At 38.2% G+C, this 12,660-nt stretch overlaps 1 protein-coding gene and 1 long non-coding RNA gene across 3 annotated transcripts in view; one reads left to right on the plus strand and one right to left on the minus strand.

Moving 5' to 3' along the window:
* The window catches only part of MAN1A2 (mannosidase alpha class 1A member 2), a 130,877-nt gene that overhangs the window by 66,145 nt on the left and 52,072 nt on the right, over positions 1-12,660 (plus strand). The gene's annotated exons all lie outside the window — the stretch shown is intronic.
* Positions 3,405-5,075, minus strand: LOC137469286 (uncharacterized). The gene is made up of 2 exons (XR_010996425.1): positions 4,727-5,075; positions 3,405-4,284 (listed from the first exon to the last, which is right to left on the minus strand). It is a non-coding gene; the product is annotated as an uncharacterized lncRNA (long non-coding RNA).

Below are 12,660 nucleotides of genomic sequence, written 5' to 3' on the forward strand. Positions count from 1 at the left end.
TTTGTAGGGAGAGGGCAACTTTGCTTGATAGGATTTTATCTGATTGATTCATAATGGTAGCTACAGACCATAGTTTTCAAGTACAGTGGATTATTAATTTAGATTAAATAGTCCTTTTTAATGCTTTTACTGAAAACATGTTATACTTAAAGTTTATTTAGAATGTCTAGTGGCATGACTCTGGGGCTTCCATGCTGTATTTAAACTGTCATGTTACTGCTATTACTTAGAAGAGCATCAACTGAGATCATGGTTTTAATAATGCTGATTATAGTTAATGGAAGAATTTTAAGACTTTGGTGCTAAGATTGTGAGTATTGCTGTCCTTTTATCAGTAAGGGTTCCCTCATACTCACTGCAATGAATGGGTGAATAATGAAATATATCTCCCATACAACCAAGAATGAAATTGCTGTTTTTAGCAGCTGGCAGCTCAGCTGAAAATGCTGTAGGGCTTGTTCTGTCCAGTGCCGAGTCACGGGCCTTTCTTTGTGAAACATGACTTGTGTAAATTTTTTAACAGCTCAGCTCACATGTGGGAATTTCTGCTGGGCTTTCATGAGTGATGAGCATGCAAAGCTAAAGCTTAAGAAGGATGCATTTTGGTGCAAATGTCATGGTTGTCTTGCCTTGCTGTACGTGTCTGCTAAAGTAGGGAGACAAAATTGTTTCCCTGTCTAACAGGCAGTTCTCTTGATGTATGAAAGATCACCATCTTTCTCCATTTTTCCATCTCAGTGTGCCTTTTAAATGGAAGATAATCAAGATACAACTGCAAACCTTGACACAGTGGAAAGTTTGCCCATGCATTCTGTTTCAGTCTTCTGAAGTTGAAGCAACATTGATGCCTCTCTGGTGGCAGGAGTCGTAGGTCTGCAGTCTGGTGGGGTCTGCAGTCTGGTGGGGGTCTTATTTAAATCCTCTGCATAATATTTTTTTCCTGGCTGATTGTGGACAGGCCATCTGGTGTCTGGCTAGGTGTATGTTACCAGATAAAAGAGTGTGCCTTCTTTGTCTCTGTTCCCACAGAGAAATGAGGTCTCAATCTGTCTTCAATTTTGAGATTCTTTGAGGCAATGACTTTTCTCCAGGGTACATTATTGAATTATATAATGAATATATGCAAAAACCATAGAATATAGAATCATAGAGTGGTTTGGGTTGGAAAGGACCTTTTAAGTTCATCTAGTACAACGCACCTGCTATAGGCAGGGGCAGCTTTCAGCAGACACATTACTCAGAGCCCTCTCTGACCTGGCCTTGAACACTGCTGTGTGTTCACAGCTTCCCTGGAAGTACAATCTCATTACCCTCATTGTAAGAAATGCCTTTCCAATAGGGCCCTAAGAGGGCTTTGAGCATCCCTTCCCATGGCAAGGTTTGGAATGAGATGATCTTTAAGGGTCTCTCCAACCTAAACCATTTTGTGATACTATCCACTCTAAAACTGCCCTCTTTCAATTTTAAACAGTTGTCCCTTTTCCTGTCATTAGAGGCTGTAGTAGAAAGTCCTCTTCATCTTTCATGGAAGCCAGGACCCCTTCAGGTGCTGGAAGGTGCTAGAAGGTCCCTCTGGAGCCTTCTCTGCTCCAGGCTGACCAACCTCCACTCTCTTAGCCTGCCTTCAAAGCAGATGTGCTTTAGACTTGGATCATTTTTGTGACTATCTTCTGAACCTGCTCCAACAGGTCCACATTCTTCTTTTATTGGGACCCCAGAGCTGCAAATGGTATTAGGGTCCTCAGTATAAGTGGGGGGTTTAGTGTATTTCTTTTGAAATTATACAAATGAAAGAAAGAGGAGGTTGGACCAGATGATCCCCTGGGGTCCCTTCCAACCTGACAGATTCTGTGCAACAGAAAAAGGCTCAATAAAAAATGAAGGAAAAAAGCATGATCTCTCCTGGGAGTGCTGGGTTTCATAAAATAATAGAATCATCTAGGTTGGAAAAGACCTTGACAATAAAGTTCAGCCTCTCCAGGCAGACTCTCTTGTATTTTGCTGTATGCCAGAGATTTTTTCCCAGTTCCAGTAATCAACCAGTGCAAAGTGTTCACTCATTATTATTCTTTATTAAATTGTATTCTAATAGGTATAATCTCTAAGTGCCTAAATACCCTAAATAAGAAATGCAAAATTCATTGTGCCTATATTCAATAAGGAGCCACTAATTAAATATTTTTGAGGTGTAGGGTTTATGAGAGTTGCTTAGTAGAATTGTGAGTGACTGGGAGACATACTGTGAAAACTAGGCACTCCTATTTTCTACCCCGGGTCGTGATAGAATGGATAACATGTTTGTATTTTACATTTTGATCAAACAGGATTGTAGTTAAAGTCCATGAACTGCAAGTTTCCCACCTTCTGAGTTCAGAGGCATCACTGTGCTTCCTCTTTTGCATGTGTCAAATAGAGTTAATAGTCCAAAATAGCATATTGATGGTAAAATATATAATGACTTATTTTCTAAAGTGAACCAGACTGTTTCTCAGTAATCCCTGCAACAATCCTTTAATTTCTGTAAGAACTATATACAGTCTTCATTATGCTTGTGGTTTGGGGGTGAGGGACAACACTGTGATACAGCTGATAATATAACAGAAATAAGTAGAAATTAAATGTTCCATATGCCTAGTTTGGAGTAAACATTGAGTATGGCAGCTTAGGATGAAAACCAGCCTTACCCGATTTAAAAACAAACAAACAAACAAAAACCATCAATAAAATCCCAAAATGAAACAACAAAAAAGCAACTTTCTTTTACATGTAGCTGCATTAAGGTATTTTCTTTCTTTTGTGCATCATACCAGCACAAATATAATTTTTGTCTTTGGTTATGAATCTATGTGTTTTTTTATAGTTTTCAGTGACGCCTAGCAAGGCACTGTTTAGCATTTTCCCCAGAACAGTAGGCTTCTTTGTTTATTCCAAGTTAATTCCCTAGACTTACTGTATAAGAATGTTTTGTATTCTTTATGATTTTCTTTAACTTAGTATCCAGCACTAATGAAATAAAATATCTTGATATTACTCTATTGTATGTAACAGCATTAGGATAGGAATGCTTAATGAAAGAGTATCATGTATACAAGAAGATTAGAGCAAGATAAAGCTACTTGTATTTCACAAAAAAAAAGTATGCTATTGCAAGTTGTACTCTTATTAGATTGGAACTATCTTTTTGTACAATCTTCTAAAGTTATTTTCTAGGGAGGTTATCTGGAAATGAACCCGCAGTGCATGGCTGGTTTCTGAGGATGTGCCTCTGGAACTCTTTGATCTCCTTTGGTGTCTGTCTGGTTCTGTGGTTCAAGATTTTATTCAAGATCAGTCATATTTGGTGCTTGGTTTTTCTCTGCGTAACATGGAGTTTTTTCTCTTCAGTGTGGATGTTGGTATTGGTAAATTTTTTTTTTTCAACACAAATTATCTAATTGATCTTTATCTGGTATATGGTTGATTATATGTTCTTCCACTTCTTTCAGTCGCATCTGTGGGTCTGGGTCTTTTTGGGCATCAGGGTAGCTGATACTGATTTCTGAGGGAGGATAGGAACACTATTTTATAAAATCACTGCCTGTCCACAATGCTTTCAACTCCTGGTGCAAAAGAGCAACAAGCAGGCAAACAGTAAGAATGAATGGCACAAAGCAGAAATGAGTTGGCTGATCTCTCTATGTTAATGCTGAAAGAGCGGAACTTGCCAACAGACCACAGCGATGAGCTGCAGGAGAGTTTACAAAATAGATCCATGATGATTGTGTCTGAATGTAGAATTTGTGAGAGTAGGCTACCAGCAGACCAGGAGTTACAGTGTCCTCAAGGTCTTTTGCAACCTGATGTAGGATATCACACTGGAATTTTCAACAGAAGTTGGATTTTCTTGTGATGTGCTGTATCAAATGGTCCAAGACTTGTAATTTCTGCTATGCTGTCCCCAGACCTGGCTAGTGAAGGAGCAGTCAATACAAGGAAGACTTCACAGATGACAATGCCAGAAAAAAGCAGCTTCAAGCCTTCCTATTGGGTGTGTGAACTTCTTTGAGCTCATAAAAGCAGATGGAGATTCCTAGAGCATCTTGCAGGATCCATTGTTCCTCATTTCTGAAACCCGTCCAAAAGACAGCAGTGAAGATACTGAACCCTGCTATGAGCAGTATTTTCACTTCCAAGTCTTTGTGAACACACTGTAAATGAACTTTCTGCTCTCCAAATGGGAATTTGTTCAAGGAGGGAGGGACAGACATCTGCAGAGCCCGAGTGTTGCGTACATGCAGAATCATCCTGTAATTAAACACAGGGAATCATCATTGGAGCAATAAAGTCTAAATAAGACAAAGAACAATCTTGTACCAGAGGTTATTGCTCTATGTTCAAAATCCAATTTTTTTACAGTTGTATTTGATGAATTGCTGTCACTGCTCCTCTATGGCTCCTGCCCAATAGCCTCCAGTACTGATGATACCCACTGCTAGAATGAACGTGATTGCCTGCCAAATGTCTGTCCAGCTCCTTGAAAAATAGATAGATAAAGTCCAATTTTTCGAGCAAATCTACAAGAATAGTAATATCTTCACAGTGATCCCAGTCACAGTCATGTCTGCTGTCTCTGGATACTTGACATCTTCCCTAAAGGTTAATAATCCTTGGCTATTATTTCTTTTCCATGCTGTGGGACCACTTCTTCCTTTTAAAAAGTTTGTATTTCCAGAGTGGCTTGGCATACTTCTTACATGGCAAGCCCTAGCCAAAAAGAAAAGGTCCCCATCCACTAATAATTACAGAGTTATCAGCATCTCCCCAGGAGAGGAGGGAGTCGAGTCTTCTACCTTCTATATATCAAGTCTTCCCCTTCCCCATGGCTACAGCCCAGGCTGTGGCACTGAATGGCTGGCTATCTGGTGGCTCGCTGTGGTGGCAAGCCCTCATGACCATGGACCCCTTCTGGGGCTTGACATCACCTGTGGGAGCTGGTGAACTCCCTCAAATAGCAGTTTCAGCCTGGGTTGGGGATTTTAGTATTTCCCCTGTGTGTTCCCAGCATGCATTATTTTCTGTTTTATCATGTGTTAGGATATGTGTTAACTGAGATACTGTTTATATGGAGAGCAGGAAATAAAATCCTGTAACACTGAAAGAGAGTATCTGGAGCAAACATATGCAGGCACTTGCTAGAGCTATGTCTCCAAGTAGGAGAAGCCAGGATGCAAAATGCATGTCATCATCAGGAGGCTGAGGAGGTGTAGTTAAGTGAGACTAAGAGAGTCAGAGGAACATGATGTTACATGATCTATTTTGTTTTACTGCAGACTTTCTTCCAGGTACTTAGATTTTATCCAAATTAAGATGGATCCTTTAAATGTGTGGATTTCCCCTGTCTTTCTGAACATTAAACATGAAATAGTACAAAAACATGTAAATAGAGCCCACGTCTATACAGAGAAACAAAATTCTTTAATGGTTGTTTCAGTGACTAAGCCTGTTTTCTGATCCTTAAGAGATCATTGCTTGTTTTGATGTGCTTACTCTGAGATTTTTTAAAAAAATTATATCACAGGCTCTAGAATGCATCTGGCAAGTTGGTTGTTTTGAGCTAGGATTTCCCCCAAAGCAGTGCGTGTGCTGACTGTAGTATCATGCTACCAGCACTCCTCTATTCCATGTCTGAGATGGTTACTATATCCCAGAGTGCTTGGGAAACAGTGCTCTGTTCTGCAAATGCATGAAATGCAACCTCAGCCAGAGGGGTGATCACAGAGGAGGGGCTAGTTAGTCATCACTCATAGGTGCTGTGCAGGAGAGTTGGCAGGTGTGTGTGTGTGTGTAACATCTGTCTTTATGAGCACCCAGAGTGAACTTCCTGTTCTCAATCTCTTCTGTGGAATTGTATTGGACATATGTCCCATGAATGTTCATGAAGGTTTAGAGTGTTGTGAGAGTGTGTGTTGTCATGCTCATTTCAAGCATTAGTAATTGCAAAGTGGATAGACTTGAGGATAAAAATACTGGAGATAGTTACTGGATTTGGAGTGCTTCAGTGATCAGGAGTATGACATTACCTTTTCTCAGCAATTAGCACTCTGAGTGCCTGTGGCCCTCTCAGATTAGGGTCCTTAAAGCTTCTGACAATTCAGCACATTTTCTGAAGCAAGAAGAACCAGAAAAAGGAATGCCACAGTGATCTCTTAAAACTTGGATTTAACTTTTCTGACTAGTATCTGATAGAAAGTCTGTAACAAAACCAAATGTTGAGCCCATGGCTTTAGAATTGCTTCCCACGAAAGTTCATCTGCAGCTGTTTGCAGCAGAATTGGAAGGTTGTTTCCAGTTCTTGCACGTGTTCTGGTTTGTAGGAAAAGTGACTGAGAATTGGGCTAAGTGATATTTACGTGCTCTGCCAAGAGCTCCTTTGTTAGCAGTCCATAAGAGATTTGTAGGGTATGCAGGAGTCTTAGAGTAACTAAGGGTTCTCTGGTATGAGCAGCATTTGTCTGAGGAGAGAGTGCACAAATGACCCATTGACAGCTTGCTTTTTTTTCATGAAGTGAAGCTCCACAAATCATTAAAACTTGTGGTGTGACTGGCAGTTGGAAATAAAATATTCCTGCTAGTAGTACTGCATGGAATGACAAAAGTCCAGAGGTGGATAGAGAGTAGCTTGGTGCACAGTGTGCACGGCTGTGCTTGAGGAACAGCATCAAGTAAGAAAAACAAAGTGAATATTATTCTAATGTCTCTTGTGTGATAGCAGCAGGAGGACACCCATTATGACAAAGTGTTCTTGTCTGCTGCTGATTTATTAATACAATAAAAATGGTAGCTTATTTTATTTTTGTTGAGCAAAGTTATTTACGGTATTTGCAATATAAAAAAAATATTAATAGTTTACTGTGTTTACCTTTGCCAGCTTTAGATATAAAGCAGTTCATTTACATGACTGTCTTTTTCATCTTTTTACACACCATCAAAATGACATATCTTTCTGGGCAAAATAGTAATATCATTTGTGTGGATAAATCCAGCCTCAAATCTCATTTAAAGTAGAGCACGAGGGATGTTAAGTACCTGATACTCTATTAACAGATAATCAAACTAATCCTTTCCAGGAATCTGACAGGCAGCATCTCCTCTGTTCAGGAAAACTCATTAGTCAAATGATGTTATATGTATCAATGGATATCCCCAACAACCAACCTAAGTATATGAAATATAGGCCTTCAATAAGTAAAACAGTCCTGTATCTACTGATTTCACAGGATTCTTAGATGTACTGATGAAATTACCTAAATTAAAGCTTTAAGGCTTATCTAAATTAAGTTTTCAAAGGGTGAAAATCTCAGAAGAATTAACAGCATTGTGTACATCCTGTTCAATGAAGATGAGATTTGAGCTTGTTGCCAGGAGATGAGCTGCTTATTCATAAGTAGTTGTGACAGCTCACTGGTCTCTTAACAGGACACAGCCTGAAAAAAACCCTCTATTTTTCTCTGACTTTTAAAGCATTGTCTCATATTGGGCGTTGCCACTGCTCACTGCAGTGCAGATTGCAATGCTTGTGCAGTTTCTGTTTATCAGGCTTGTAGTAAACATTTTCTTGACTGGCAAAGGACACTTAACCCAGTTTGTTGCTGCATCTTGGTGCTGCACAACACCTGAAGCAGAGAAAACTGACTTCATTGCGGATTTGTTTCTTCCACTCTGATTGGAAATAGGTTTTTTCTGTTACTATAATGTACTTAAAACAGTGGAAATACTGGAAAATCTGATTTAGCACTAGAAAATAGAATAACTGTGCAGTGATAGCCACTCTTAAAACTCATTCTTTGACTATGTTCCTGTAAAAACTAAGAAGGAATAGGTAATTGGTAACTATTCTTCACGTGTCATGCATCTCCTCTTGACCAGGTCTGTTAGTTTTTCTCCCTCTTCATTAGTTTAAAAAACATATTGATGCTGATGGGCACCAGTGACAGCAAGCACAGTATCCTTCCTGTTGTTTTTCTAGACATTCATTTATTGGCATTACTCTTGACACAGTAACACATTAGTTTCTACCATGGAGTCTTCCTGTTCTTTCCTCCTGAGGGTTTTCACACTTTGTCTGATCCAGAAAGGAAGTATGGCATTGTCTTTTGTCAACTGAAAACATAGTTCTTCCAGCAGGATTTTTTTCACTTTGAAACAGAACTAAAATACAACTCTGGACATGATACTACTTTAAAATCGAGCATCTTTGGCTGGCTTTGCCTTTTGGAACTTGTTCTCATTCAGTTCTAACTCTTATGTTTTTGTCTTGGAAAGGAATTTGCATGCTAGCTGAGAACAGATATGGTGAGAGAAAAATAAATGCCAGGAATGCTACAATAGCTGCTAAGCAAACTAGAATCTAGGGAAAATATTAACATAAAAATATGTTGCCTCTGATGGTGTGTGTACCTACCACATGATAAAGATGGTGAACTCTTCTTATCTGTTAAGAATCAAGAGGATGCTGTCTGCAGTAACATTTTGTTTCCATTTATGAATTGGAAAATCAAGAAACAAATTTTCAAAGAGAATGACCAAGAAGTCCTCTAGCCTTCCAACTCAGCATATTCTGTGATTCTGTGATTTTTTTTTTAAATTCAAGCACAAGATTGAAGATAAGCGCCTATATCGAAATAATGCAACTATGTGCATTTTAAGAAAAGGTTTTTTAAGGTGACCTAGGTAATTGTGAGCCAGACAGTCTGATTTCACTTCTTCTGCCCATCCCAGAAATTTATATAATGGAAAATAAGAGATGATCAGTACAGTAGTGATTTAACAATAAAAGTCTTTACTTAAGAATTTATATCTGACTGTGGGTTTGCTTTTGTTGAGATGGCAAATAAGTAGAAAACTCCTGAGAAATTTAATTAAATGTCCAACTAGGCCTGTGAAAATTAAATCCATTTTAGTGTTGCCAAAGGTGTAGGTGCAGACTGGCAGTTACAAGAAAAATGAACAACTCATGCTGAACAGACCAACATGGGGACAGAATAAGGGATTGTATTTTGAGCAGCTGTGGCTTTGGAAGAGTATGTGAAACTCAGAAAAGGCAAGCTGATCAGCTTGAACCTCCGGTATGAAATCCTGTGGCAAAAGACCTATGAGCATTTGGGTTTATAAATAGGAACTTCAAATATGAGGAGGAATTTATTTCTGTTGAAGTTGGTAATGAGACTTAAAAGACTGCTGTTGGTATGCTGCAAGCTTCTTGGTAATGATGTTCTTAGAAGGATTTGTAGAAGCAGTAGAAAGTTGTGAAAAGTTAGAGGACTGGTAGTTGTGCCTCCTGGACACATGAATAGTCAGGATGTGGTACAGGACACAGTCCAGATATCTCTCTGAAGGGACTCTTCCATTTAAGTACTGCTTATTGATGTAACTATAGAGGTATCTCTACACTTACTCTTTATTTTATGCAGATGATCAGATTGTTGCTCTTGAACCTTTTTTATTTTCATTTGTGTGGCATAAAAGAACAACATTCTTATCTTATAGTTCTGGTCCTGAGAAATATAAATTATGCTGCAGGAGTCTGGATATTTATCTCACCATTTTGTCAAAACAAATGTCTGTTTTTTCAAGTGCCTTGCAGAATTTATGCAACTATGAAGATTCAGTGCTTACTAATTCATTGCTCATAGGTTTTGCTTGCCAACTAATTTTCTGTCACAACTCAGTCCATATACATATATATAAAGTGTAGCTAAGCTACATATCTGTTGATTGGGGAAAACAAGCCAGTTCATAAAAAAGAAAAAAAAAACCAAACAAAAAGCATCAACCAAACACTATTTACTTTAATCAGGTGCAATGTAATGTGCTTTGCATCTATCATTGTGTCAGGGATATGTTTTCGAAGATGTAAAAGCTGTGTGATTTTTACTTTTTTTCCCCCTAGAGTATGATTTTTGCATTATAATCTGTCACATTATACCAGTGGGAGAAGGGCGGCTGTGTGTATAATGACTGCACATATTTTAAAACAATATGTAATTTCATCTCTGTTTAACTTTTCTTTGTAAAGGCAAATACAGAAAAGGGACTGAGTCATTTCTGACAAAGACTAAAGGGGAAATCACGATAAATTTAAAATGGAAAGCTTGGCAGCACATTCAAGAGAAATGGGAGACAGAGGAATAACTGAGAAAGAAAGTAGAAATTGAGATAATCTAAGCATAGAGCTGAAAGACAAAAAAGAAAAATGTATGGGAAATATATTTCATGATATAGACAAATATGAGAAATAAATGAGATACTTGTCATGAATAGAGAAGGTGCTAGGAAAAGGTGTTACCAAAAAGAAAACCAGTGTCAAGAGACATCTATTGCACAAAAATGGTTCTAATAAAACTTGTTAGCTTAGTACAAACATCTTAGTTATTTTATTTCAGAACCATTTCTTAAGGTTTCTAACACAGATTTTTCTTCTTAAAAACCACAGAGTGACTGAATCATCAGTCGGGTTGCGAACTTCAGGCACATAATGCAGTCTGTAACTCAACTGAGAACAGCTGGTAGTACCAAAATACCAAAGATCATTGATTAATAGGAAAAAAAAACAAAAAAAAAAAAAACCAAAAAAACCAAAGACAAACAAACAAAAAGCAACCAAACAAAAAAAAAAAACCCCAAGGTTCGTTGATACCATTTGCTTTGCCTGGATGTGTTTGGCTACAATGGAATGTTGAAAGATTGATATATTAAGAGTCAATTCTAGATCCTAGGAATATGTTTTGGAGATGAGGAATGAGCTGATGTTTTTCCCATGTCAGATTCCCCAAGATGTTTCTCATAATCCTGTTCCTTACAGCTGTACTTTTGGCAGTCCATCTGTTTTATGTCTTAAACAGACCTTCTTTAGATCTCCATTCGTTCCGTGTCTCTCCTCTTGATGCCTTTGTTTCTCCCCTTCACTGCCTATTTATGCTTCCTTCTTTTACCAACTTCTCCCTGACACGTCACCTTGTAGGAGATGGGGGACTGGAAGCCCTGTCCTTTACCACTTCTGCTTCCCCACTGGCAAAGCTCCATTGTGATCTTATGTCCCTTGTCCTCTGGCTCTTTTCTTCAATTTCCTGGTGGCCATTCAGATTAATTTTTCTCCTTTCTCCATTCCCTTTCTCCACAGTTTAAATTAGTATTTCTCTGTTCCAGCTACTAGTGGGGGAACATTTATGCCAGAAGCCAGGCATTGTCCTTGGTGTCACATCTGGTTCCCTCTGCTACTGTAGCAGCTCCCACAGAAAGAGGAGATAATGCTTAGGCATGAGTGATTGTTGTTGGTTTGTTGTGCAAATTCAAGATTGTTGCTTTTAGTTCAGGGACGATTTTTTTGCAAAGGTAACTAAACTGGCAGGTTAATACTGCTTGTGCAGGTAAACTTAGAGTGAAGAAGCCAGAGATATGAAAAGCAGGAAAGATGAAGCACAGAAATTGCCTACTACTCTAATAATAATAGCAGAAGAGAAAATTAACTCAGGACTGCCATGGTTTTTGGCTCAGTTAGATGGGATGTGAGGCAGTGTGCTACATCTTCTGGAATTATCAGATTGAGGAGGCATTTATATGCCAGATTTTCATCACATTTATTTTGAATTTTAAGTCATCTGTGATGTTGACTGACTGGTGTAAAGTGCCTTGGATTTGAAGGCCCTTTAAAAATTGAGAACATGTAGCATTTCTACTCAGAAATGCATGAAACTTGTGCCAAGGAAGCTAATACAGCTATTGAAGTAAATGGAAATTATGCAGTTTAATTGAAGTATTATTAGCCAGTGCCAGGTAGTTCAAATATGATTAGCTGGTTGTCCAGTACCTGCCAAATTTTTATGTTCAGATCTTCTAAAGCAAAAATGTTGAATATTTCTAATAAGCTAATATATGCACAGACTTTCTCATATGGATTTTTCAAAAATATCAGTAGTGTGAAACCAATGAATATTTCATTACATCCTGAGATGCCTCAGTCAACAGTAACTGGATTCCTCATGTCTCTTGTCCAGGAAACCAGCTTTGGAAAACTTTTGAAGAAGATAAAGATAGCATCACTTAAGAATTCTGTTTGCAAATCTTTCCCTGCTGATGGTAGAGAAACACCAGAGTATTTATCTTTTATCTAAGAAGCAGCATTTGAATATATAATTGCTAATTTGTAAAAAGTAAATAGGGGAAGTTGTAGTCAACCAGACAATATGTCTTAGCTGCAATTAACTGATGGAGTTGGAGTATTTTTGTGTGTTTATTTTTCAGCTCATTTGTAGACTGTAGCTGAACAATATGATCAGATAGGTATTTTAATGCTTTTCAGTACAACTCTTAATTTAGGAACCACCACTAGGATAGTTCTCCTAGATTGTTATGATCAGATAATTTCTTCCCATCTCTTTTGATAGTCTTTATCCCTGTATTCATTATTCTAAAAAATCATGACCTGTATTGTCGTCTCAAAACAGTGTAGAGCCTCTAGGAAAGAAGCAGCTTGGAGGTATGAATGGACCTGTCCAGTCCTCTGGGCTTTACTGAGCTTTTGGTATGAGAGGTAAAGTGCAGAGCACGGTTGCAGCTTTTTCCTTGGAAGTCATGATAGTTGTGATACCCTGCATTAGAAAATTTTTACAAACTTGATCTCTG

This window comes from Anomalospiza imberbis, chromosome 2 (genome assembly GCF_031753505.1).
Source record: "Anomalospiza imberbis isolate Cuckoo-Finch-1a 21T00152 chromosome 2, ASM3175350v1, whole genome shotgun sequence".
Taxonomy (NCBI): Eukaryota; Metazoa; Chordata; class Aves; order Passeriformes; family Viduidae; genus Anomalospiza; species Anomalospiza imberbis.